This window comes from Geotrypetes seraphini, chromosome 10, assembly GCF_902459505.1.
Source record: "Geotrypetes seraphini chromosome 10, aGeoSer1.1, whole genome shotgun sequence".
Classification (NCBI taxonomy): domain Eukaryota; kingdom Metazoa; phylum Chordata; class Amphibia; order Gymnophiona; family Dermophiidae; genus Geotrypetes; species Geotrypetes seraphini.
The window spans coordinates 44,609,371-44,635,391 of record NC_047093.1 but is presented as its reverse complement, the minus strand read 5'-3'; the positions used below and the strand labels follow the sequence as shown (position 1 = coordinate 44,635,391).

Sequence of the window (26,021 nt, the reverse complement as noted above, 5' to 3'; positions counted from 1 at the left end):
CAAAATAGTTCCACAAGAAGAAAAATCGAATACAGCCTGGTCCCAGCATACCATGTTCTGCAAAGGGGAGGCATAGTTTTGGGTACACCTGTCCAATTCCAGAGCACCATGAGTGGGATTGGACCGGATCGGCCCAGAACAATTACTGAGAAAGCGAAAAACACCCAACCTGGGGTGTGCCATGAAAAGGGCGTGGTCAGGACAGGGAATCTGAAATAACCGGCGGTGAAGGCGCAGCCAAAACAGAAGCTCTGGACACAAGGTTCGCCCTCGGCAGAGGAATGGGCGGCGCCTATATGTAAATGACAAGGCATTACGAAAGATGGAAATTAGAGGGCTCTGTGTCTTTAGTGTAGTGGGTGGTGCGACGGGTAAGTGAGGATGCCCTCTGTTCAGTGAGCGGGAGGGGTCGGTCAGAACACATCCTCACCGAAGTCTCTGGAAAGTAAGGAGACCCGGTACATAGAAGACGCTTAGAGAGGCGGTGCCTCAGCGGGAAATGGGCCTTGCTAGGGGGCAGGTAAAGAGACCTATTGTGTAGGGTGCGGTGTTACGGGTAAGTGAAGACTCCGGGCACGGGATGCGCGGAGAGGGTAGGCGGTGTCTTAGCGGGGACTGTGCACTAGAAACACGTGAAGACGCCCAGTGTATAGGGTACGCGGAAAGGGGGCGGTGTTTCAGCCCAGAACAGGCGGTTTAGAGAGGAGGGCGGTGATTCAGCTGAAGGTGAGAAGAACGCCTACTGTATGGGGTGCTCCGAGAGGGGGCGGTGCCTCAGTGATAAGTGGGCGGTGTTACAGGCAAGGTGAGAACGCCCGCTGCATAGGGTGCCTCGAGTGGGAGGCGGTGCCTCAGTGATAAGTGGGCGGTGTTACAAGCAAGGTGAGAACGCCCGCTGCATAGGGTTCCTCGAGTGGGGGGCGGTGCCTCAGTGATAAGTGGACGGTGTTACAGACAAGGTGAGAACGCCCGCTGCATAGGGTGCCTCGAGTGGGGGGCGGTGCCTCAGTGATAAGTGGGCGGTGTTACAAGCAAGGTGAGAACGCCCGCTGCATAGGGTTCCTCGAGTGGGGGGCGGTGCCTCAGTGATAAGTGGGCGGTGTTACAAGCAAGGTGAGAACGCCCGCTGCATAGGGTTCCTCGAGTGGGGGGCGGTGCCTCAGTGATAAGTGGGCGGTGTTACAAGAAAGGTGAGAACGCCCGCTGCATAGGGTTCCTCGAGTGGGGGGCGGTGCCTCAGTGATAAGTGGGCGGTGTTACAGGCAAGGTGAGAACGCCCGCTGCATAGGGTGCCTCGAGTGGGAGGCGGTGCCTCAGTGATAAGTGGGCGGTGTTACAAGCAAGGTGAGAACGCCCGCTGCATAGGGTTCCTCGAGTGGGGGGCGGTGCCTCAGTGATAAGTGGGCGGTGTTACAAGCAAGGTGAGAACGCCCGCTGCATAGGGTTCCTCGAGTGGGGGGCGGTGCCTCAGTGATAAGTGGGCGGTGTTACAGGCAGGGTGAGAACGCCCGCTGCATAGAGTGCTTCGAGAGGGGGAGGAGGGGCGGTGTTACAGGCAGGTATCCTGAGGCCGCTGCGGCCGTGCCGCGAAATCTCGGGCGCGGAGTGAAGTGGCCGGGGCATGGGGCAGCGCCGCTGCGGGAGGTGCTCCCTCCTCATTTGGCTGGCGCTGGCCTTCGACGTGGTGGGCCTGACTCTGGTCCTGATCGGAATCTTCGGTCACCTGCAGCGGCAGCGGCGCGCCTTTGGGGACTTCCTCATCTACAGCGGGGGCATCGTGCTCTTTTTCAGCCTGCTCTGGTGGCTACTCTGGTACCTGTGCAACCTGGAGGTGTCGCTGGACGAGCTGAGCCAGGAGCCGGTCCGGAACCACTACAGCTGGCTGCAGCTGGCTAGGAAGGTCTCGGAGAGACTGTCCCGGGGGAAGGAGGCAGTGGAGAAGCAGTCCGAGAAATCCCCTCTGCCTGGAGTTTCTCTCAGGTCTCTTGTGTGTCTTAATAACGGCTTTCTCCCCGATCCCCAGAAAGAGGGGCTAGGGTGGCTCTACGAAGACTGCAGTAGCCCCAAATCCGTAATCTCCGGTGATCGACTGGTATAAGGTGAGGCTCCAAGAGGTACTTCTTATAGCAGTGGTCTCAAACTCGCGGCCCGGGGGCCACATGCGGCCCGCCAGGTACTATTTTGAGGCCCTCGGTATGTTTATCATAATCACAAAAGTAAAATAAAACAGTTTCTTGATCATATCTCTTTAGCTATAAATTACAATATTATTATTAAAACTTAGCCAAAAGGAAAGAATTATAAACTATAAAGAGTTTTACCTCATGCAAAATTGTCATTTCTTTAATAAGACATTAACTATTTTTTTCTGCGGCCCTCCAAGTACCACCAAATCCAAAATGTGGCCCTGCAAAGGGTTTGAGTTGGAGACCACTGGCTTATAGTAAGTCTGGAGATGGGGGGGGGGGGGTCTGTATGACTTGCCATCTCTAATCAGATTTTGGTAAATCACAACAATTGTGGTAAAAAGAAACTACACAAAAATTCGACTGACCTGTGTTATCTTCTGTCTGAATGCGATAACACCCTGTCCTGTTCTAGCCAGATCCCTCTGTACTCCCCAACGGCTACCTGATTTATTTCTATATGCAATCTTTTTAAGCCACCAACTGCGCAATATGGGGTTTTAATTGAGCTCATTTCCTTATGTGGATTGCGTCCCACCCATTATTAATAGAGAGCAATTTGTGCAGGAAGTTCTGGGTGTATTTTCCAGGCTTAAGGGACACTACCCGGTTTGTTAAAATTAGAATTTTGGAAAACCTAGTAATTTCCCAGCCCTGATGCAGCAGAAGAGTTGGGCAGGAATGACTGGACCGACTGGACCATCTTATGAAGAATTTTTTTATATATACTATAGTAGAACAAGGTTCAGTACTTTTTGTGACTTTTTCAAGTTTTGCAGGGGTGCTTTGAGGTAGCTGGCTTTATCTAGCATTAAGGCCTAAATTCACTAAACTCACCTTTCCGATCCAATCCGTGGCTGAGTCTTGCCGGGTGACCCGATTCACTAGAGTCCCTTTGCAAATGATCTGATTGGACACACGCCCACAAGCGATCCCACTGATTGCTGCAGAGCGATCCAGACGCATGCGAAGGCCATCCTCTCTGCCTAGAGGTGTGAGTCACGCATGCTTTTTGACGTCAGAGGGAAAGCTTCCGGGTCAGCTGCACGCCGCATGCAGAAGCCGCTGTTCATGGCTTTGTGAAGAGAAGTGTGGCTGAGAGGAGGCAGCCAGCCAGCAGAGGGTAAACACCCGGAGGAGGGAAGCACAAATTGGGGGTGCAGAACGGAGGGAAGGAAGACGAGAGGCACGTTGGGACATAGAAGGGAGGAAGAGTGGGTGCGTTGGCACAGGACCCCGGTTCATTAGTACAAATCTGACATTCTTACCCCGGGGACTGCCTGTACTTGCTGAAGGAATAAATTACAAATTCCCCCTCCAAATCTGTGGTTTCAGCATCCACGGATTCGGCTATTTGCGATTTTTTTATTATTATTATTATTTTAAAGGGGGAGAAAAAAAGCTTCATTTCGGACCTTCCCCACCTCCCTCCTGCCTTCCCCCGGCATCCTGGCCTTACCTGAGCTTTGCTGCTCAGATACTTCCAGCATTTTCTTTCATTTGCTATACACTTCTCCCTCGGTATTCGCGGGGCTTAGGGGCAGAGCCGGACTGCGAGGTGTGAAAAATCATGAATAACTTTGTGCCAACTCTGACCCACCCCCGGACCTCACCCGGTGGTCTCCGCCACCGATCGCCTCCTTCTGTGCATGTTGCGTGTTTGCAGGGGCCAGTGCGGGTGCTTCAGTGTCGGGCTGGGCAGAGCGAAGATTGTTCCTCTCTGGGCTGGGCAATCTGTGACGGCCTTACCTGGTGGTCTAGCGGGCTTTCGGGGCAGGAACGATCTTCCTATGCTCCTGCCCCATGCAGATTGCCATTAGGAAATGGCTGCCATGAGCTCCCGTCGTAATCTCGAGAGACTACGGGAGCTCACAGCAGCCATATCCTATTGGCGATCTGCACGGGGCAGGAGCATAGGAAGATCGCTCCTTCCCCGAAAGCCCGCTAGACCACCAGGTAAGGCCGTCACAGATTGCCCAGCCCAGAGAGGAACAATCTTCGCTCTGCCCAGCCCGACACTGAAGCAACCGTACTGGCCCCTGCAAACACGCAACATGCACAGAAGGAGGCGATTGGTGGCGGAGACCACCGGGTGAGGTCCGGGGGTGGGTCAGAGCTGGCACAAAGTTATTCATGATTTTTCACACCTCGCAGTCCGGCTCTGCCCCTAAGCCCCGCGAATACCAAGGGAGAAGTGTATAGCAAATGAAAGAAAATGCTGGAAGTATCTGAGCAGCAAGGCTGCTGAATGGAAGTCATTACTGGTGTCCTCTTGCACCAGTCCTTGGAATGGTTTTGTCTGCACACCACCCTCACTGGCTTTGGTAGTATAAAGGATAATTAATTTTTTTTCCTTAATTTTTTAATCAACTTGTAAAAGAAATACATACATTAATATACAAAGACCAAATGAACTGTATCAATACAATAAATGCCAAACATTAGTCATGAAAAGCTGTGATATAAACATTCATAAACAATATTTTAATTATGATATCTAAACAAAGGTTCCCAAATTTTGTTAAAGATTCTCACATTGCCACACTTGACTGCTAGTATTTTTTTCATACTTAACGTATAAACATACCAAATTTCACTAATTATTGCCATCTAAGAAGAATCTTTCCATTGGATAAAAATTAATTTAATAGCTATCATAACTAGATTTTTCAAAAGTTGGGTTTTGTAAGCGTTAAGGTCCTCTTCTAAACTCCTAGTTCCAAAAATGTCAAAGGAGCTCCTTATTGGATAAGACCCGACTTAGTGCAGGAAGAGGCAGTCGGAGCACGCAGCGAGTGATTTCCTGCACTCGCTGGCGCTCCAGCTGCTCTCTTCTGCCTCTCCCACTGCCTTCCCCTTGTTGGCGGTTCGTGGTCATAAAATACCGCGAATGACCGGGACCGCAAACCGCCGACCACGAATGACCGGGGGAACACTGTACTCTATAAGATAAAGGATAATGAGAGCAACTCAGAGATAAATGACCAGACACTATTCCAAAAGTCAGCCACATAAGGGCATGTAAAATTCATGTGCTCCATGGTGCCAACTGCTAAACTACAAGACCAACAAATATTCCTCCGTTTGTCAATTTTAGATAGTTTCAATGGCGTCCACAAGGCTTTATGCATAATGAAAAAGATGGACTGCATTATGCCAGCCGATTGCAAAAAAGACGTAATTGACAACTATATCTTTTCCCGGAGAGTTTCTCCTGGTTGAAAACCCAGCTCAAACTCCCCAAGTACTCTGCAAACTTTGAGGTTGCTTACAAATTGTTATCTTAAAAAGTTGATACCACTTAGAAGCAGCTCATTTACAAGTGAGCAAAGAAGAGCATAAAGGAAAATAATCTGGTTCACTAAATATTAACTTATGTTTCAAATGGGCTCACTCTATACAATGTAGAAGTTGCATCCATCTATATTGAGAATTGGTTAACCCATATTTATTATGGGATCAGTGGCATACCGCGGGGGGGGGGTGTGGGGGGGGGGGCGGTCCGCCCCGGGTGCCAGCCCTGAGGGGGTGTTCCCGGCCTTGCCGCTCAGTCCCCCCCCATGCCCGAAGGACCGCTCACCCCACTGACCTTCCAGCACACCTATGAAGCAGCCCACAGCAGGATCGCGACGTCAGCAATCCCTGAGCTACTTGGGCGCAGCTTCCTGCGCCGCGGTCCCGCCCCTCCTCTGACGTCAGAGGAGGGGGCGGGACCGCGACGCAGGAAGCAGCTCCTAAGCAGCGCAGGATAGCTGATGTCGCGATCCTGCTGCGGCTGCTTCATAGGTAGTGCGGGGAGGCCAGGGGGGCGAACGGTCCTTTGGGGTGGGTCGGGGCATCAGGCCTTCAGGGTGGGGCGGGCGGGCAGGCAGGCAGGCTTTCAAGGGGGAGGGGGATGACAGGCAGGCAGGCCTTCGGGGGGGGGTGCAGGCCTTCAAGGGGGGGACAGGCCTTCAAGGGGGGGACAGGCAGGCAGGACTTCAAGGGGGGGTGCAGACCTTCAAGGGGGGGTGCAGACCTTCAAGGGGGGGACAGGCCTTCAAGGGGGGGACAGGCCTTGGGGACAGGCAGGCAGGACTTCAAGGGGGGGACAGGCCTACAAGGGGGTGGAACAGGCCTTCAAGGGGGGGGGACAGGCCTACAAGGGGGTGAGACAGGCCTACAAGGGGGTGGGACAGGCCTTCAAGGGGGGTGCAGGCCTTCAAGGGGGGACAGGCAGACCTTTAAGGGGGGACAGGCCTTTGGGGGGGACCCTGGTTTAGAAGTACACAGAGGGAAGGGGGTGTTCAAAGAGACGTGCATATGCCAAACTTTGGGGGGGGAAGAAATAATGGGTCTGAAAATAAAGGAGAGGGAGAGAGATGATGGACCATGGGATTTAGGGAGGGAAGGAACAGAAAGGGAGAGAAATTGGACACAAGGGATGATGTGGAGGAGGGATAGAGATACTGGATAGAAGGGTAATTGGGAAAAGAAAGGGAGAGATGGTGGACTCTGGGGTGGTGGGGAAAGAGGGAGAGATGCCGGATGAAAGGGTAGTTAAGAAAAGGTGGATCTGTGGAGGGAGATGAAAAAAAGGAAAGATACCAGACTTCCTGGGGAGGGAAGGGAAATGGAAAGGGAGGACAGAGTTGGCAGATGGATGGTTAGCATGAAGAAAGAAGGAGACCCTGGCAAGCAAGTTATCGGAAGAAAACCAGAGCCTTGGACCAACAAGATTTGAAATATAACCAGACAACAAAAGGTAGAAAAATTAATTTTATTTTCTGTTTTGTGATTATAATATGTCAGATTTGAAATGTGTATCCTGCCAGAGCTGGTGTTGGACTGCAAACGTGAGCTAGGATTTAACAGAGAGAGGAAAAGTCCTTTTTGTTTCTTTATTTTATTTACACCATAGCGCCAGTGTGGTTAGGAGAAGCCAAAGGGGGTGAAAAAGCTATAAAACCCACCAGGAGTTTTGAAAAAAATCACCCAACTGGGCAGGAAAATCGAATTGAAAAACCAATTCAATAGGCTGAATCGAATCGAAATTTTTTTTTCCTGAATCTGGCAGCATTAGTTTGCGCTACTGTCTTAGACTTTAGGACCTGGGATTGGGGAGAGATGGCATCCTCAGTACTTTATAATGCAAGTGAAACGAGGATTTGGTCAGACTTTTGAAGGGTCTGCAGAAAAAAAAATATTGTATAGGCCGGGGACATGAGACAGCAGGAAATGGGAACTTTTCTTCCTTCTATTTTTGTGAATGGAAAGGCTGAGGATGTCAGAGAGTTCAGTTAAAATATGTGCTTTATAAGAAAATATAATAATGTGTTTTATAAAGTTTATAGCATAGCTGGCTTACCCAGTGAGGTGTTCCTAGTGGTGGTGGTGGCAGCGTGTCAATGTGTTGAGAGGAAGAGGTGGTCTGGGAAATTCTGCTGAGCAAACTCCGGGCCCATTTCCACCCCCCAGTTAGTCCACTCCATTCAACTGGTTCACACACTGAGTGGGTCTTTGGGTGTTGTTTTGGAATCTCTTCCAGTGGTTTATCAGTATCTCCTTCTGGTCCAAGGAAGGAAACTTTGTTATCCTTAGCATTGACCTACAGAATATGTTTGTATAGCACTGCTTGTGTGGCATTAGGCTATGTAGTGATCGAAAGAAATAAACAGACCTATGCACATTTTTGCACTATATGGTGGGTGTATGAGGAGATTCACATTTCCTGCACAGCTAAGTCCATGTGAAGTTACCTTGTGCTGTATTTGACATCTAGCAAGGTCTCTGTTTGAAAGGAAAGATCTAAACTTAAAAATGAAGTGGCCAGAAGTTATGGTAAAAGCAGATAGTGTAGCTGGTTTTAAGAAAGATTTGGACAAATTTCTGGAGGAAAAGTCCATAATCTGTTATTAAGACATGGGGGAAGTGTCTGCTTGCCCTGGATCGGTAGTATGGAATGTTGCTACTCTTTGGGTTTTTTACCAGGTATTAGTGTCCTGGATTGGCTACCATGAGAATGGGCTACTGGGCATGATGGACCATTGGTCTGACCCAGTTAGGCTATTCTTATGTTATGTTCTCATCTGTAGGGTCCTTTGTTTTCACTTTTTATTTTTTTTCTGGGAACTTATCAATGTTTTTTTATAATGGAAGAGAATTAATGTGTGTGGGATGAGGGGGTAACTAATTTCTTCAGCTAAATAATTCAATCCACCTGAAACAGACATAGGAGAACTCACGCACCATTCACACACCCTCCAACCAAAAACGTCAAAAGAAAAAACCTGTTCGACAACCTCCTAGCCATTCGAGCTGCAACACTCGACCCCCAACCCTACAACCAATTGACATCGACCACATACTGCAAAACCTTCAAAAAGAAATAAAAACCCTTCTATTCAAAAAACACATAAAACCGAACTAACACAATCAGAACTGTCCCAAGCATCACCTGCAACTACTCCATATGTACTTCTGATGTCATGACAATTCAGACATAATTTATGTTATGTTATGTTTGGAATATAAGAAAATTTTCACTGCCTGTTCTATTCTGACCATTTATTACGTTTCATGGTCATTACAAAAAATATTTTTTTCCATTGCGGGGGGGGGTGTCAAAAAATGATGGGCCCCGGGTGCCACATACCCTAGGTATGCCACTGTATGGGATGATATTTATATTTATATTCATGCCCGTGTTTCCCCGAAAATAAGTGTCTTATATTAATTTTGGGTCAAAAAAAACACATTAGGGCTTATTTTGGGGGGATGTCTTATTTTTTTTTCATGTACAACAATCATCTCTCCCTTCCTCTCCTCCACCCCAATTCTTCCTCTCCTTTCTCTCTTCCCATCCACCATGTGCAGCATCTTTCCTTCCCTCCCTCCCCATCCCCCTGTGCAGCAGAACCCCACTGACCTCCCACCATGAGACTGAAATACCTCCACTCCGAGGCCTCCAAAAACAGTGGCAGCGCTCTGATCAAGCTGCTTCGCGGCCTTCCCCGCCAGGGCCTTCCCTCTGCCGCATCACTGATGATATCAGTGACGTGGCAGAGGGAAGGCCTTGGCGGGGAAGGCCGTGAAGCATCTTGTTCAGAGCTGCTGCTTTAGAAGGCCTCAGAGTCAAGGTGTGTCAGGTCTCACCGGGGTGGGGATTGCTGAATTGATGAGTCTTTTTTTTTTTTTCAGTGAATCAGGCAGGGATGGAATCGGGAAGTGTCGGGGACATTTGGGGGGGGGGGGCTTCGGGGTTGATCTTAAGTAGGGCTTATATTAGGAGCATCTTTAAAAATCATGCTAGGGTGTATTTTCAAGATAGGTCTTATTTTGGGGGAAACAGGGTATTTATTATGGGCTGCTGGATGGAAGTCATTACTGGTGTCCCCTTGTGATAATATTATGAGGATGATGAATTTAATGTTCTCGGCTCCCTTGTACTTCCCTTGTAGTTTCTTTTTGCTCCTAATGAATGGTCACCCAGTCTGGTTGGTTGATGTCTCTTACCACATGGCAGCCAGGGCAACTGCCCTGCTCATCCTACTCTTAGGTTGGCCTTGCTAAGTTTGTGGGTTACGGAAGATGGAAAAATGGCTAACAGAGGAAAGATTATTTCCAAATAATTATTAAAGGAAGAAAAGACTTCAAGTGCTCAAAGAAGCAAGCATTAGAGTGTTCTTGCCCTGTTTCACATTTTCAAAGCTATCATTAGTCATGAAAACCCCCTTTTTTTTCAAACTTTATTACTCGTGTCCATTTTCATTTAATAATCAATTTACTTAGCTTAATCTGGGCAATTCATGCTATACTCGGATTGTTGTTTTGTTTGAATTTTCAGGGGGTAAAATGGGCTTTCGCTGGTCTGCCTGGGACTGAGTCCTAGATGTGCTGTGACTCTTATTATTGGACTGTTGTTATTCTTTTTTTCTCTGTTCTGCTGTATCTGATGTGCCCAGTTCTTAGCATTTTTTTTGCTACTTCAGCTTGTCTGCGGTGTTCTTTGCTCATATGTTTAAAGACAATAGACTGTTTTCAGTCCAATTTTTATATGTGAGGTTGCAAACCATTGGACCCCTGAGGAAGGCGTGTTCGCCGAAACACAGGCCGTGTAGGGTCCGGTTGAATTTTTATCACAGTATTTTTTAGCATTGTACTTTTTTAATTGAATTTTCATGGTTTTTATATGTCAGTGTTTAATAAATTATCTCCAGAACATCTGTATCCACAGTTTTTGTTTTTGTTTTCATCAGTGGATTGTTTTCACTGTGGATCATTGGGTCTCCCCAGTTCTTATGTCGTGACTGTGTGAAAGCTTTAATAAAGATATTATTTTAAAAAAAAAAGCTATGAACACTCTAATCCTTGTTTGTTTGAGCACTTGAAGTCTTCTCCTCCTTTAATAATAATTGTTTGGAATAATATTTGTTTGGCCATTCACCAATCAATGCAGTTTTGAGAGTTCATATTTGGTGAAGGATTTAAGTATATATAGCCCCCCCCCCCCCCCCTCTTACAAAGCCACAAAAGTGTTTTTTAGTGCAGGCCAGCATCGGGAGCAGCGCTGGCCTGAACTAAAAACCGCTTCTGTAGTTTTGTTAAGAGGGGGGGGGGGATAAAAGAGGAAAGAACACTGAGCAAGCAAAAATGATATTAGAAGTGATAAAGTTCCTTCTTGAAGACTTTTCCTTACGTTTAAATAATACCACATATGCTGCATGGCCAGACTAGCTTTGGTGTCGCCTGTGATGTGGGTATGTTTTTACTGGGTGCAGACATTTTAGTTAACAGAAGTTAAAATGTATAGTAAACAAAAATGTATAGTAAAGAAAAATGTAGACACCAGAAATGTCTTGACTGCTGTAATTTAACCTTCAGAGTTCTTCCATAACATAAAATCTCAAATAAGAGAGTGTGGATGACAATCTCTGGTAGAAATCGGATCAAGAGGAAAATGAGATCTGAGGGTCAGAAGTTCTAATAAGAAATTAACTATTTTTGTAGTACAAGATTAGAAAGAAAGATTAGGGCCTGGATTCTCTAAAACAGCAGCGTTTTCCTAGGCGCCCAAGCTCCATGAAAAATGCTGTTTAAACAACGTTTCACTGATTTTTTTGGAGTGTCTACTGGCGCCTATAAAATTGATGCTGGAATTGCGCCTTTGTAGGCGCTTTATTGCATATAATGCTACTGGAAGTGTGGCTAATGCTGGAAGTGGCATTAGGTATGATAAAATGCGTACAGAGGCGTGATTCGCATCAGATAGGTGACAGAAGTGTAGACCTGGAAAACCCTGGCCTACATTTCCAGTGCCTCGTTTGCCAGAGGCGAGATTTCACCAGCACCATCATGTGACTGGCGCATGATCAGCGGCCACCGGTTCATAGACAATCCCGCGAAAGACAAAGGCGCGCGCTGACAACTGAGCGCAAGATGGAGGTGCGCGCCGAAGAAAATTACAGTTTTTAGGGGCTCCGATGGGGGTTTTTGTTGGGGAGCCCCCCCCAGTTTACTTAATAGAGATCGCGCCGGCGTTGTGGGGGGTTTGGGGGGTTGTAACCCTCCACATTTTACTGTAAACCTAACTTTTTCCCTAAAAACATGGAAAAAGTGAAGTTTTCAGTAAAATGTGGGGGGTTACAACCCCCCAAACCCCCCACAACACCCCCACAACACGGCGCGATCTCTATTAAGTAAAGTGGGGGGGTTCCCCCCACGCCCCCCCATCGGAGCCCTAAAAACAGTAATTTTCTGCGGCGCGCACCTCCGCACTGCGCTCAATTGTCTGCGCGCGCCTTTGCCCCGGCGCGCTTTTGACCTGGCACCGCGGCCACCGGCAGTGGCACTAGTAAGAGAATCCAGGTCTAGGTTCTTACTTTGTTAATCTTCTTTCCAGTAGAGAATGATATGGGGACAAATTTTTCCCCATCCCCACGGGCACTCATTTTCCCATCCCATCCCTGTGAGTTCTTTTCTTGTCCCTACCCCATTCCTGCAAGCTCTGTCCTTATCTTCACAAGTCTCAAACACTTTAAAATCAAGTGTTTGAGGCTTGTGTGGTTAAGGCAAAGCTTACAGAAATGGGGTAGGGACAGGAAAAGAACTCACGGGGGCAAGATGGGGAAATTGAGTTCCTGCGGGGACAAATTTTGTCCTCATGTCATTCTCTACTTTCTAGTAGACGCTATTCCTCAACCCCCTTCTTGTGAGAATTCCTGTAGGGAGCTTCATTTGCTTTTCTTTTGATCTGACTCGCATCCTCCTGGGCTATCCTCCAATTCCTCAGTTTATTTCACAGCAGATGGTCAGCCCTGGAGAAGAAACAGAAGAGGGAGGGGGTACAGGGCAGTTGGGGAGGACAGGGATATTTGAGACTTTGATTCCTTTGCAGCTGGATTGGGTCTGCATACCATGGTCGTTTCAGCCAGTCTGGTGCTACTAGAATCACTGGCCCCTAGTAAGAACATAAGTAGTGCCTCTGCTGGGTCAGACCACAGGTCCATCACGCCCAGCAGTCCGCTCCCGCGGCGGCCCAACAGGTCATGACCTGTCTGAATCACCCCTTGGTTTCTCCTCGAAGTCCTATCTTCCCATCCAATTCTTGACCCTTAGTCCCCGCACCCCTTTCAGTACCCTACGATCCCTTTGTCCCTCAGGAATCCGTCCAATCCCTGTTTGAATCCCTGTACTGTATTCTGCCTGATCACTTCCTCCGGGAGCGCATTCCATGTGTCCACGACCCTTTGGGTGAAGAAAAACTTCCTTGCATTTGTCTTGAACCTATCCCCCTTCAGTTTCTCCGAGTGCCCCCTCGTACCCGTTGTCCCTCTCAGTCTGAAGAACCTGTCCCTATCCACCCTCTCTATGCCTCTCAGGATTTTGAAGGTCTCTATCATATCTCCCCTGAGCCTCCTCTTTTCCAGAGAGAAGAGACCCAGCTTATCCAGCCTCTCGGCGTATGGGCAGTTTTCCAGCCCTCTTACCAGCTTCGTTGCTCTCCTTTGGACTCTCTCAAGTACCACCATCATAGTGTGCTATGATCTTGCACAGAAGTTGGTCTATCGTGGGCCCCGGAGAGGAGACATAAAGAAACACGAGCAGAAAAGACAAGCTCCTACCATCTTGCTTGTAGGAAGGCAATTGAGGAATTGGAGGACAGTCTAGGATGATGGGAAGTGGAACAAAATAACACCAGTGAAGCTTCCTACAAGAATTCTCAGGAGAAGGGGTTGTCAACCCACGGGTTCAGGCATGGAATGTCTGTCGCATTAGAATAGAGAAAAGCAGAGGGCAAAAACTTTTTTTTTTTTTTTTTTTTAAAGGGTCCTTTTTTTGCAAAGCTTCACTTCCAAGCCACCCATTCTGTTCCTATGGGCAGTTTGGCAGTGCAGCTTTGTAAAAGCCTGCCTAAATCAAGATCTGCTTTAATGTTTGCCTCGTCCCTGTTTCCAGAACACAGAAAAGCTACTCTTAAGAATTGTTTTAAAGAATGTGAACATTATTTTAAAAAATGTAAACGCTTCCCTGCTCACCCTGGAAGAGTCATTTTGGCAAGCCCACCAATGACCTGGTCTCCCAGGATCCAGTTGGTCTGCTGACTATTTATTTAGAAGACTCCTGCTGAAGCAGCTTTGTGCAAAAGGTCAGTCAGTGGGACACCTTTAGGAATGTGACTTTGAAGGGAATTGCAGGGCAGCTGGTATATAGGAGCTGATAATGGTTTAGCAAATGGGGATGGATATTACTAGTTACTTTGTGTAATTTTGAACTATGGAGAAGTGTACAGAGAGTTCGGGCTTATTTCAAAATCATCTCTTGAACAAACCAGAAAGGTGACTGGTGAAATCGTACTGGTGGGGTGTGTCTGTAGGAGCTCAATTTTACACCCTCACGAGGAAGAAAATATTCTTTCGTCACAGAAACTATTCACTTCTGACTTGGTCCTGGAACTGACTGCTAGGTCCAGAGTTGGTCATGTGAAACACAGATTAAAACAGGACAGTAAGGGAAAGGGGACTTGTATACCGCCTTTTTGTGGTTTGGGCATTTCAAAGCAGTGGGCACTGGAGGATAAAGTGACTTGCCCAGGGTCACAGGAGCAGCGCCAGGATTTGAATCCACATCCTCTGGGTGCAGAGGCAGCAGCTCAATTAGTGAGCCACAACCCTTCCCCAGTAGAACTGGTTCTGGCTGGTACCCTATTGTGTTCATAGGCAAATCAGGCTACATTACTAAGCATAGATGGCTCAGCTTTTATGGAAGATTCATAGGAACTGTTATAGATGTGTGGTATATGTATAAATCAGCTTTTATGGAGGGTGTCAGGTCAAAAGCGCGCCGGGACAAAGGCGCGCGCAGACAATTGAGCGCAGCATGGAGGTGCGTGCCGCAGAAAATTACTGTTTTTAGGGCTACGACGGGGGGGCGTGGGGGGAACCCCCCCCCACTTTACTTAATAGAGATCACGCTGCATTGTGGGGGCGTTGTGGGGGGTTTGGGGGGTTGTAACCCCCACATTTTACTGAAAACTTCACTTTTTCCCTGTTTTACAACCCCCCAAACCCCCCCACAACGCCGGCGCGATCTCTATTAAGTAAACTGGGGGGGCTCCCCAACAAAACCCCCCGTCGGAGCCCCTAAAAACTGTAATTTTCTTTGGTGCGCGCCTCCGTCTTGTGCTCAGTTGTCGGCGTGCGCCTTTGTCTTTCGCGGGGTTGTCTATGAACCTTTATGGAGTCACCCTATCTAAAAGGTCTGGTAGTAAGGGGGGGGGACAGTTTTGGTGCATGCTAATCCCAAAAGACGCAGGCAAATGTCGATATGTAATTTTCCCTTCTAAAGATTATAGCTTTCTGATATTGTGCAAAATATCCATAAGAGGATCACTTCCACAGCACTCACTACACTGTGTTAGGCAAATTTAAGAGAGATTTTTTATTTCTGAAACCATCTTATGAATGTGCTTTTTTACTTGATTCCGACCTTTCTTCCCCTGTGATAACTAGGAGTCTTGAAGTCTTTCTACTGGCTAATCTCCAGCCTGCAGAGAAAGGGACCGAGAGAGGCACAACACCTCAGGTGTGTTCTCTATTTGGAACTGTTTGTGTTTCAGTTGTGTTCTTTCATCCGACAGTGTTATTCATTTTATGGCAACAAAAAAAAACAAAAAACTCCAATGTTTTATTGAAATTCAAGAGTATGCCAAATAAAACATTGACACAAGACATCAACAATTCCAATATTCTTTTATAACGATGAACGCCTGGTTTTGTATGGCCCTCTTATCCTCTGTCCACTTTCGCTTTTCCCATCTCTCTTCAGGACAGATTAACATGTTACATAATTCTATTTCATTACTACATATAATCCAGACAGAGTGGTAAACTATTTACTCTCTTGTTATAGTCTATGAGCTCAGAGAATTTAAGTGAGCTATGCAATCTCATTAGCAATGAGTTTAACAATGGGGTCCAGATATGTATGAATCTCTTAAGGTTTTGTTCTCAACTGGATGTACAGTAGGGTTTACTGATCCAGAAACCAGGGGTTAAAGACCATATGTTACTTTCTCATTAAAACTGTTACTTAGGAGGCTCAGAAATTTATCTGTAGATTTTGCTTTGGTATATTTTGGTTTTCATGCTGTATGAAAAATTTTCATTCCCATCCTCTGTACAAATTAGAATATTTCTGTGACTTGTATGCCTAGAACTGAATCCTATCCAGCTATCCTGGATTGTGATGACTTTCAAGGTGGATCCCTGCATTTTACGTTAAAACAATTTTTATTGATGACTGCACATAGCAAGTTACAAAAACAAGGAGATCAAAAGATACAAATGTGTTCATCATCATTTAAGATAACCTCCCTCCACCAATCTTTCCCCCCCCAACAATCAATGTGGTCCAAGGACTATAACAACAATATCCCAACTAAGCAACAGACCAAGTTAAAAATATATTTCCAAATAGTCCAGCAGGTGCCAAAACAGTGAAATATGCCCAGACTCCCACTCCGCAAATGGTCAGGGAGATAAGCAAAGCGAATGATGCTCCCTGTACCATAGAAAACCTCATGAATATTTCTTGGCCAGTTTAAATAAGATTTAGCTGGCTAAACATAGAAGATGACGGCAGATAAGGGCCATAGCCCATTAGGTCTGCCCACTCTACTGACCCACCCCCAAGTCTACTATCCTAGGGATCCCACTCCCGGTGACAGGTTCCCTTGGCTTAACCCTCTAAGGGATCCCACATGGGCATCCCATTTGCTCTTAAATTCTTGCACGCTGTTTGCCTTGATCACCTGCACCGGGAGCTCGTTCCAAGGATCAACCACTCTCTCGGTGTTTGCCATCAACTACTAACATTACGCAGGAGATAGCTGTTTTTTTTCTGCTGAATATTTGCTGTTAACAGTTAGTTGCTAACCAACTAGGTCACAAATATTCTGCACTAACCAGCTAGTTATAGCAGGCAAATTAGACCTCATAAATTATAGTCTAATCTTTGCCCGATATTAACTGGTCACCGTTGAATATTTGCTTAGCTTGTTAGAGCCGTCAAAAAAACAAACAAACCCAAAACAGATATTCAGTGCCGTTTGCTGGAAACAATCCGACATTGAATATATAGGGTTAGCGCCTGAAATTCACCCTCATCTGCCACAGGGACAATTAGTTGTGACGCACTGGTCAGAATTCACTTTATTGTACATGTGTTTAGGCCCCTCCCAGAGCATCCTAGGAGGCCCTGGGCAGGGATAGGACGCCACCATTATGAAGAGGCAGGAGAGAGTAGGCATCCCTCCTGCTGCTGCTTCTACAAGGTATGGGGAGGGGGGTCTGGGGAAGAGTCCTTTTACAGGAGACGGGGTTGAGGGATTCGGAGTCCAGCCCAGCCACCAAACCATCAGGGATAATGTGTGGTTGGTTTAGAGGATTGGATTCCCTGGACAGGCTCACATGAGCTGTGACAGGAATTTCTGACCCCTTTAAACGACCAAGCTCAAAACCATCAGAGTGCATATAATTTGCGTGCTGTTACTGTTGAGCATGGTTGCTAAAATTTAGCTGGTGTTTTTCCAGCGCTATAGCTCTACAGTACCAGAGTTTGATGTATCTGTCCCTAAGTAAATTCATTAATTTAAAAAGGCAAATCACTGAGACAATAGGTATGGCAGAGGTAGTATTCAAATAGTATTTACAAAATCTCTTTTAAATTATTTTCTTCCTTCTCCATGTTAAAATGGCATTCCTTAATAATAGCAACAAAGCTTCAAGAAATTATAACTGAGTGGTATTGGTAGTCAGTATACAATAAAAGTCAATACTCCACTCGTATGAAACGATCTATATTCTGTCACTCATTCTTATATTCTTCTTAAACCAGTTGATTAATTATGTGTTGAATTTTTTTAAGCACATAATTAATCAACACATAATTAATCAACTGGTTTAAGAAGAATATAAGAATGAGTGACATTCTTTAATAATAGTAATAGTAGTAGACTGTTACAAGTATGCTTCAAAAAAAAATTGTCACTTAATCTTGGTCAGACTTGCTGAGAGAGCCGGGGGTTTTGTTCTGAAGCACTTTCCTAGGTGGGTGAATGTGACTGGCCCCATGATAGCCGTAGCTATAAACGATTCCAGACTGGTCCTGCAGCAGTGGGAGATGATGACTTATGAAAGCTAGAAGAGAAAGCTGCGTGGCAGGAGATGGCCTGCAAAGGGGGGAGACTTGGCAGGTGGTGATTCAGCATTTCCTGAGGCAAGCAAGGGCTACAGGACCAAAGCAAGACTCTCCCTAATTAACCTAGAGCTAACTGAGGATCCGGTTTAATCCATGAATCTCCATTTTAAAATGAAACTGACCTGGATTGGCCCAGATGTGATAGCAACTGCTTTGGGGAAAAGACGGTGTGGATAAAGCAGTAAATGATCTTATTACTTGCAAAACTGAAGTAGGATTTTAAGTTTCTTATAAAAAGATAATCAACAGTGTACTTTTGGAAATAAATGACCAGAGTTGTTGGGGTTTTGTGTTTTTTTTTTGGGTGTGGGGGGAGGGGGTTTATAACCGTGTTCAAAATATTGGCATAGATGTTCACCCCTGAGTGAGTAATTGCACCAAATAAGCATTTTAGATGTTATTCAGCAGGCACTTTACCTGCTGAGAGCATTTCTAGGGCTATTGGCAGTTGCTGAACCAATATGGCTTTAACTGTCCAAGTATGTGTCATAGCTCAGCTGTATGGCCTAACTGCAGAGGGCAGGTACAGCCCAAAAGGTGTCTCTGCTAACAGGGCTAAATGGATCGTAGAACCTAATTGCCTATTATTCAGGTTAGGTGTGACTTGATTTCACTTTCTACCTGGTTAAATCCCTCTTTGATCACTTTGAAAAAAGAACAGGTGTGTACGTGTGTTCCTGTTTGGGTATATAAATAGACTATAAACATTTTCATATTACACATCATGTTAATATGAATGATTAAAGCAGTGGCTTCCAAACCTGTTCCTGGAGGCACCCCTGCCCATCAGGTTTTCAAGATATTCACGACGAATGTTCATGCGAGAGATCTGCATGCACTGCCTCCACTGAATCCAAATCTCTGCATGAATTAAAGCTCTGTACTGAAATGTCAGCACTAGGGGAGATGCTCAAAAGTCCCCATTTTTTTTTTTTCCATGTACGTAAAAAGCTGTGCCTTTACATACTAAACATTTACTAGTCGATGCTTGAAGAAAATTTCATGGAAATGAGAGATGCTTATAGAATTTACATGCAACTCAGTAGAGGTAGTGCCTAGCACATGCGCAGAACAATGTTCATACATATTTCAAAACTGTGACTCTACCACAAAGCAAACCTGTTTGTTTTTTCATTCATCAGACAGATGACGTATGCATGCATCGACCGACATTTATATGCTAATGAGATGCGCTGATTTTGTTTCATGCGGACTTGTATATGCTCATATGTATATTTCTTGTGCATGTGCAGATACACTATTTAAAAAAAAAATGCTTTTGTGCTATACAACACAGATGGTAAATGTGCTGATATGATCAGAAATGACTGCAGCCTGCTCCACCAAGAAGCAACCAACAGCTCTGATCTGCTGGAAATTTTTCAACATTACAGATAGGCACTTCTTTCTGTGCTGGGGGGGGTGGCTGGTGGTGATCAGGGAAGACCCAGGGGAGTGAGAGATGGGAGATTCCTCATGGAGAGTGGCTGAGGAACAAGAAGTCCGCAAGAAGAGCCCATAGAGAGACTGGCCGGAAGATTGGAGGAGTCCTCAGTGCATGCGTCCAGGAGAAGACTACTGAAGGGCTGTGAGAGGCCTGGAAGGAGAAGTAGCTGGAGGGCCCAGTGGAGCCTGGAGTCCAGGCAGGGCTCAGGTTTGACAACCATCAGTGGGAGTGGCGAGGTTCCAGGGAGTGGGGGACCCAAGAAGCTTTGGAGCATACGGACCAAAATGATGCCTCTGTTAACTTCTAACGCTCAAACTTAATAAAAATTACTTAGTAGCTATTATTGATATTGTTTTTATGGTAGTTTTTCTTGGGTTGGTTTGGTTTTTTTTAATATTTGAGAGTGTTAGATCTGTGAGATGTCTTGACTAAAGGCAGATAATCCAAATTCAGTAAACATTTGGGTTAAATAAATGGGGCCATTTACGCAAGGCTAATCTCTGGGAAAAGTTAGTCCTATGTCATGCTTTTGTATAAAACCTTTTATATACAAATGGTTTGTCACAAGCTAATGTTTACCAAAGGGCTTCTTTTATCTAAGTATCTAGGAGAGGTTAACAAAAAATCTCTGGAGGTGGAGGCTTATACCTTATCTCTTTGATAAACGTAGATAGTAGCTGCTAGTAAAGATCTTCCAGGCTAGGCTGGAGGTCTTGCTTCTTTGCTTGTCCACCCAGACCAAACAGACTTCAACCATGGTCATACAATTAATACGTACTTGGCAGCTGTTTAATATTCTTCAGATGGTTGAGCTGGGTCATATGGAGGGTGCAGTAGTGGTACTAAACACCAATAAAGCTTTTGACACTTCTGTAGAAAATAGCCTTGCTGAGGAACTTTGGGTGCGGATTCTTGCTCTGTATTTGTGTCTCAAGGCCAGATGGTTGATTAGTGGAGTGCTACCATTCATTGTGAAATGTAGCAGTGTTGTCATAGTGAAAGCAATAGAATTTGATCACAGAGGGGTCATTTTGTTCTTTTTCTAAGAAAATGTTGAAAAACTAATTTAGTTAAGCTGTGACTTATTTTATTTATTTATTTAAAATTATTTATAACCCACCTATCCACAAATCTAGGCGAGGAACAAACTAACATACAAAATATTCTAAAAACAAACACACAACAGCAATATGTACAAAATATAAAACAAAAGAATTAAACATTCTTAAAGCTGGGAGCAAAAAAATGCTCATATAGCACAGTCTTCAACCCTTTTCTAAAATGCAAAAGCATAGAAGCTTGGCGCAGAGCTAAAGGAAGGGCATTCCAAAGCATTGGGCCCTGGACTGAAAGCATTGCCTTGCGATTGCTCAAAAGACACACCACCGCTAGTGACGGAACATCCAAGCATGATTTGTCAGAGAACCATAACTCGTGTGTACCACTGTAACAAAGAGCAAACACTTGATGGGCAAACTGAGTCACTTTAAACTCAATCCGCATGTCAATTGGCAACCAGTGAAGCATTGGTGTGATGTGATCATATTTGGAGGCATGAGCGATGAGACGAGCTGCAGCATTTTGTGCAAGCTGCAACAACCGCAAAATGAATTTGGGCAACCCCAGATAAATGGAGTTACAATAATCAAGCAGAGGGGTTATCAGCAACGTGACAGCCGTGCAAAAATTATCTCCAGAGAGGTAATTGCGCAACCTCCGAACCAAATGCAACTTAAAAAATACACCAGAAATTACATTCTTAATCTGAGCCTAAAAGGACAATGTGGAATCTAACACAACTCGCAGATACCTACACTGCCTACATACCAGGACAACCTCGTGTGCAAGAGTAATTGCAACAGGACTTCATTGATCATAGGAAAGCTGCCATGTGCAGCACTGAATGGAATAAGTGCCCTTTCACTAAAGTGTAGTGAAGTTTGCCATTTACTGCACATTATAAAAATATGTAGTAACCAAGATATGCCAGTTTCTTGCTATCTCTTCTCCCCCCCCCCCCCCATACAAAACCACAAAAGCAATTTTTAGCGCAGACCAGCATGCTTGAATGCTCTGGACCGCTCATGACACTCATGCACGTCTGGAGCCAGTGCAGAGCATTTAGCACACCGGCCTGCGCTAAAAACTGCTTCCATAGTTTTGTAAAAGGTAGGGGGGTATATAGTAATTAAAAAGGAAATACCTTTACTATGTGTTAAGGCAGTGTCTCTCAAACTGTGTGCCCTGAAGAGATTCCAGGTGTGCCACAAGAGATTCCAGAATTTTATTTTATTTTTAAAAATTCCCTTCTAGAATAGATGACGTACATCACATACACAAGAGTCTGTCAATGTTATGAGCATCTGTGCGTAAGAATAGAACCACCCAGACAAGCATCATTCTTTGACGTGATTGGTCCTTGAAAATTAATGGCCAGTAATTTAGTTTTATTATTTATGCAGTAGATATCTTAACTTGAGCAACAAAGCAATCTAGGCTTTGTTTCTGTTTGGATCTTCTAATCTTTGCAAACTTGGATTTTCAGCTCTGACAGAAATTAAATTGGGAAAAAAGAGAACGACTATAGGTGGTTGATGATAAAATGTATGTTTGCTTGTCGAGTATCAACAGGTAGGAATTCTATGACCGTTGGAGCAGCGCAGAGCATTCAGCGTGCTGGCTGGTGCAAAATACTTCTTGTGTAGTTTTGTATAAGGGGGGGGGGGTATTGGTTTTGCAATATTATAATTTCATTTATAATGTGCCGTGAAAAACATTTGCTCCATTTAGTGTGCTATGAAAAATATTTGCTCTGTTTAGTCTTTCGAAGCTAAAAAAGTTTGAGACACACTGGGTTCTTTTACTAAAGTGCGTGTGGCGCAGTGGTTGAAGCTACAGCCTCAGCACCCTGGGGTTGTGGGTTCAAACCCCACGCTGCTCCTTGTGACCCTGGGCAAGTCACTTAATCCTCCATAGCCCCAGGTACACTAGCTAGATTGGGAGCCCACTGGGACAGATAGGGAAAATGCTTGAGTACCTGATTGTAAAACCGCTTAGATAACCTTGATAGGCGGTATATAAAATCGTAATAAAACTTGAAACTAGCGTTTTTAGCGCACGCAGGTAATTACCGCGCGCTACACTTCCAGACCTAATGCCAGCTCAATGCTGGCGTTAAGGTCTAGCGCACGCGGCAATGTAGCGCGCGCTATCGCGTGCGTTAAAGCTCTTAACGTGGCTTAGTAAAAGGAGCCCACTGTGTTAAGGGGTAAATTCTATAAACTGCACACACAATTCGTTGCTAACAAAAATTGGTGCTGATCACTGTTGTATAACAGACATTCCAAGATTGACTCTTTATAGCATAGCGTGTAGTGCCAGGATTCATGCTCAACTTTGGGTGTAAAAAGCTACCTAACATACACACTGAGTAGTGTAATAAAACCAGATAGACCAGGGGTAGGTCCTCGAGTGCCGGTCCTCGAGTGCCGTATTCCAGTCGGGTTTTCAGGATTTCCCCATTGAATATGCATGAGATCTATTTGCATATGTATGAGATCTATTTGCATGCACTGCTTTCAGTGGAATACTGGAATCTGGCTCTCGAGGACCGGAGTTTCCTACCCCTGAGATAGACTGATATCACTAATAAGTGCAACTGTGATACAAGGAAGAGCCCTGGAGTTAATGATTTGAGCACACTTAACCCTGCGTAGCCGCATTGAATTGAAGTTGGACACGATATCTTCCTTTTTGGAAATCAGATAAGTGCTGATTTAATACTTGCGTTTGCAGTGTTTAATAAGGCACAAGCTAATTAATGCAGACAAATGCATATTTAAGGGGCACGGACCCTCAGATCAGCTGACCAGAACCTACGGACTGTCCCCCCCAATCGAGGAATTTTATTGCAGTATAAACACTAATTTCTCTGTTACAGCTCCAAACCTATGGAATGCCATCTCAACTTCGCCAAGAAAATTCATTGATAAATTCAAAATGAACCACTTTTAAGAAGCGAGCCCCCTTCCTGGTGTCTTTTCTTCCCCCTCTTCCCCTCTATTATTTTTAATGAGGTGATTACGAACTTTCCTTCCCCCCTCTCCCTCAATCTTGCGTACGTCATCGTATTCGTCTATTCAATGTCCAACCTTTTCTTTTTACCCCCATTCTTAAATTTATTTAAATGTTTTTAGCTTTGTAAACTGGCCAGATACACGATGATGGTCGGTATATTAAAATGTAAGTAAACTTGGAGAAAGTGTCGTCATGGTCCCGATTATGTCCTCTAAGCAGCTCTATTGGAGGAGACATGGACACAGCACTTTTCACAAAAATAAAAATTCACATATTTTGTCAAAGAAAAAAGTTAATACATTATTACTTTATATTTAAGTAGATTATTTAGTTTGAACTATGCTTAGAATGATAATTTGAGTATTTAAGGGCACAGCATTGAAGAAGAATTGATTTACTCCTTGGGATTTTGAGTTAGATTAAATTGGCCCAAGCTGTGCATCGTGAAATTAGAGGACTTGGCAGCACTTCTGCTAATGCATATCTATTCTTTTTCATTTTAAGGTTTCACGGAGGTGATGTCGCATTGTCTTGACCAATCTTTCTCCAAAAAGAAGGCCAACAGCGTTGCTTAAGGAAGTTTATTTCCTTTCCAAAGACTTTGCTGCCAAAGCTTGTTGTCACATTGCCATGTAGTCTCCTCTTCTGCACAAGAGATTTATTCCAAATTCAACCTTCAAAGAACATAGAAGTGGGCCCCAAATGCTTATCTTCCTATTCTACCTAATCATTTTATGATATTAAATCATTTTGATAAGCTGTTTACAAGACATCCTTGATGACTGAATCCTTTATTTATATTTTTGTAGCACTGGCTATAAGCTTTTTTTTTTTTTTTAAACTTTGAGCCATATTTTACCCCTTTCATTTTTTATTTTTTTTTTTTTTTAATAAAGTGTTTGTTTGCACATGTGTTCCTCGGTCCTGTGTATCAGTGGCTTTTCTTCACATAACCTTTGTTATTGTTGTAACACCATTACAATGGATTTCATCACAATTGTGTTTGTTTTCCGTTTCTGATCAGATTATACATATTGCCTATTTTTATATGTGTGTTTTGTTTACAAAACAGGATTTGAGAAATGTTGATAAAGCACAATAAAATTGGTTTATGGTTTTGCTGTCTTTGTACAATTCCTTGAGGCTGGCAGGCTATGGGCAGAGTCTCAGCTGTTTACAGCAACAGAAAATAATTCCCTAAAATGTATTTGCATAAACTTAGTTAACAAATAAGAATGTAGATATGCAAAAGTGCACCTCTTCTTGCTCATTCTGATCTGAGAAAGAAGGGGTTAACTTCGAAAGGTAATCATAAACTACATTGTTAGTCCAATAAAAGATGTATTTTTTTTCCTTTATTTCTACGTTACTTTGCTCATTCTAGAGCACGAACCTTATTTTAGAAGCCCTGTTGTGATTTTCACTTGTAAGTAATGGCATTTACACATGTATATCAAATGTTGAAAACGTGGTTTTAGAAAGCCAGGATTCACATAAGTCAATTTGTACTAGGTCACAAAAGGACATGGGTTGGACAGAAGCAAACTCTGCCGAGTTTAACTATTGCTTCGAGGGAGGAGAAATCACAGAGGAGCACTTGTAAAGCCCAATGTTCATGGTGATTACGTGTATGTATTCCTCTTCTAAAATGTGCTATATATATATATATATATATATATACACACACACACTTATCTACGTTAAACCTCATCTGCCATGTCGATGCCCATTCCTCGAGCTTGATTATGTCACGTTGCAGATCTTCGCAATCCCCCTGCGTCTTTACTACTCTGAATATTTCCTCTTTGCTAGTGTCCAAATAATTCAATTTTAGACTTATCTGTCCATATATATATATATATATATATATAGCACATTTTAGAAGAGGAATACATACACGTAATCACCATGAATGTTGGGCTTTACAAGTGCTCCTCGGTGATTTCTCCTGCCCTCGAAGCAATAGTTAAACTCGGCAGAGAGTTAAGTTCCAGAGGACTGTGGTATGACCAGTGAGGTGAAGGAAATGCTGCAGATAAGCACTGATAGATTTTGATGTGATAATTGACTTATTTTATGTGGACGCTTTGTATGAGAAATGGGACCTCCACAGTTATACTGAAATTCTAGCCTGTATTAGCAGTCACAACTTGGTCTGTATTAATGGCTTTAGTCCGGATAAGGAGAACTTTCCTAACCTATTACAATTTGGTTTGGCTGATATTAATTTAGTTGTTTTTCGCAGTAGCATACGCAGCTTGTATAATACAGGAAATTTCTGATGTTTCACTGTAAATGTGACATTGCTGTGCTGTTTATCTGAGGTGTTCTTACAATAAGCTATGCCAATTTTTTGTTGTTGTTAGTAAAGAAGGGGAGAGTAATTCTTATTCAGGGGGACTGTAGAAGTAGGACTGGTCTAGCGATATCTGATACCCAAACCAAATCTATAGTCACGTGCGCCTCCCATGTCCCCCAAGCATCTCTCCTCCTCTAACCTATTTCCCCTACCCTCACCTCCAAGTCCAGCATCGTTCTCCTCTTTCCTTCCCCTTGCCAAAAGCCTACCTCTG

At 44.6% G+C, this 26,021-nt stretch overlaps 1 long non-coding RNA gene across 1 annotated transcript; it reads left to right on the top strand.

The window, feature by feature from the left end:
- Positions 1 to 265: 265 nt before the first annotated feature.
- On the top strand, positions 266 to 25,047 carry LOC117367445. The gene is made up of 3 exons (XR_004540765.1): positions 266 to 2,099; positions 15,176 to 15,248; positions 23,953 to 25,047. It is a non-coding gene; the product is annotated as an uncharacterized LOC117367445 (long non-coding RNA).
- The last annotated feature ends 974 nt before the right edge of the window (positions 25,048 to 26,021 follow it).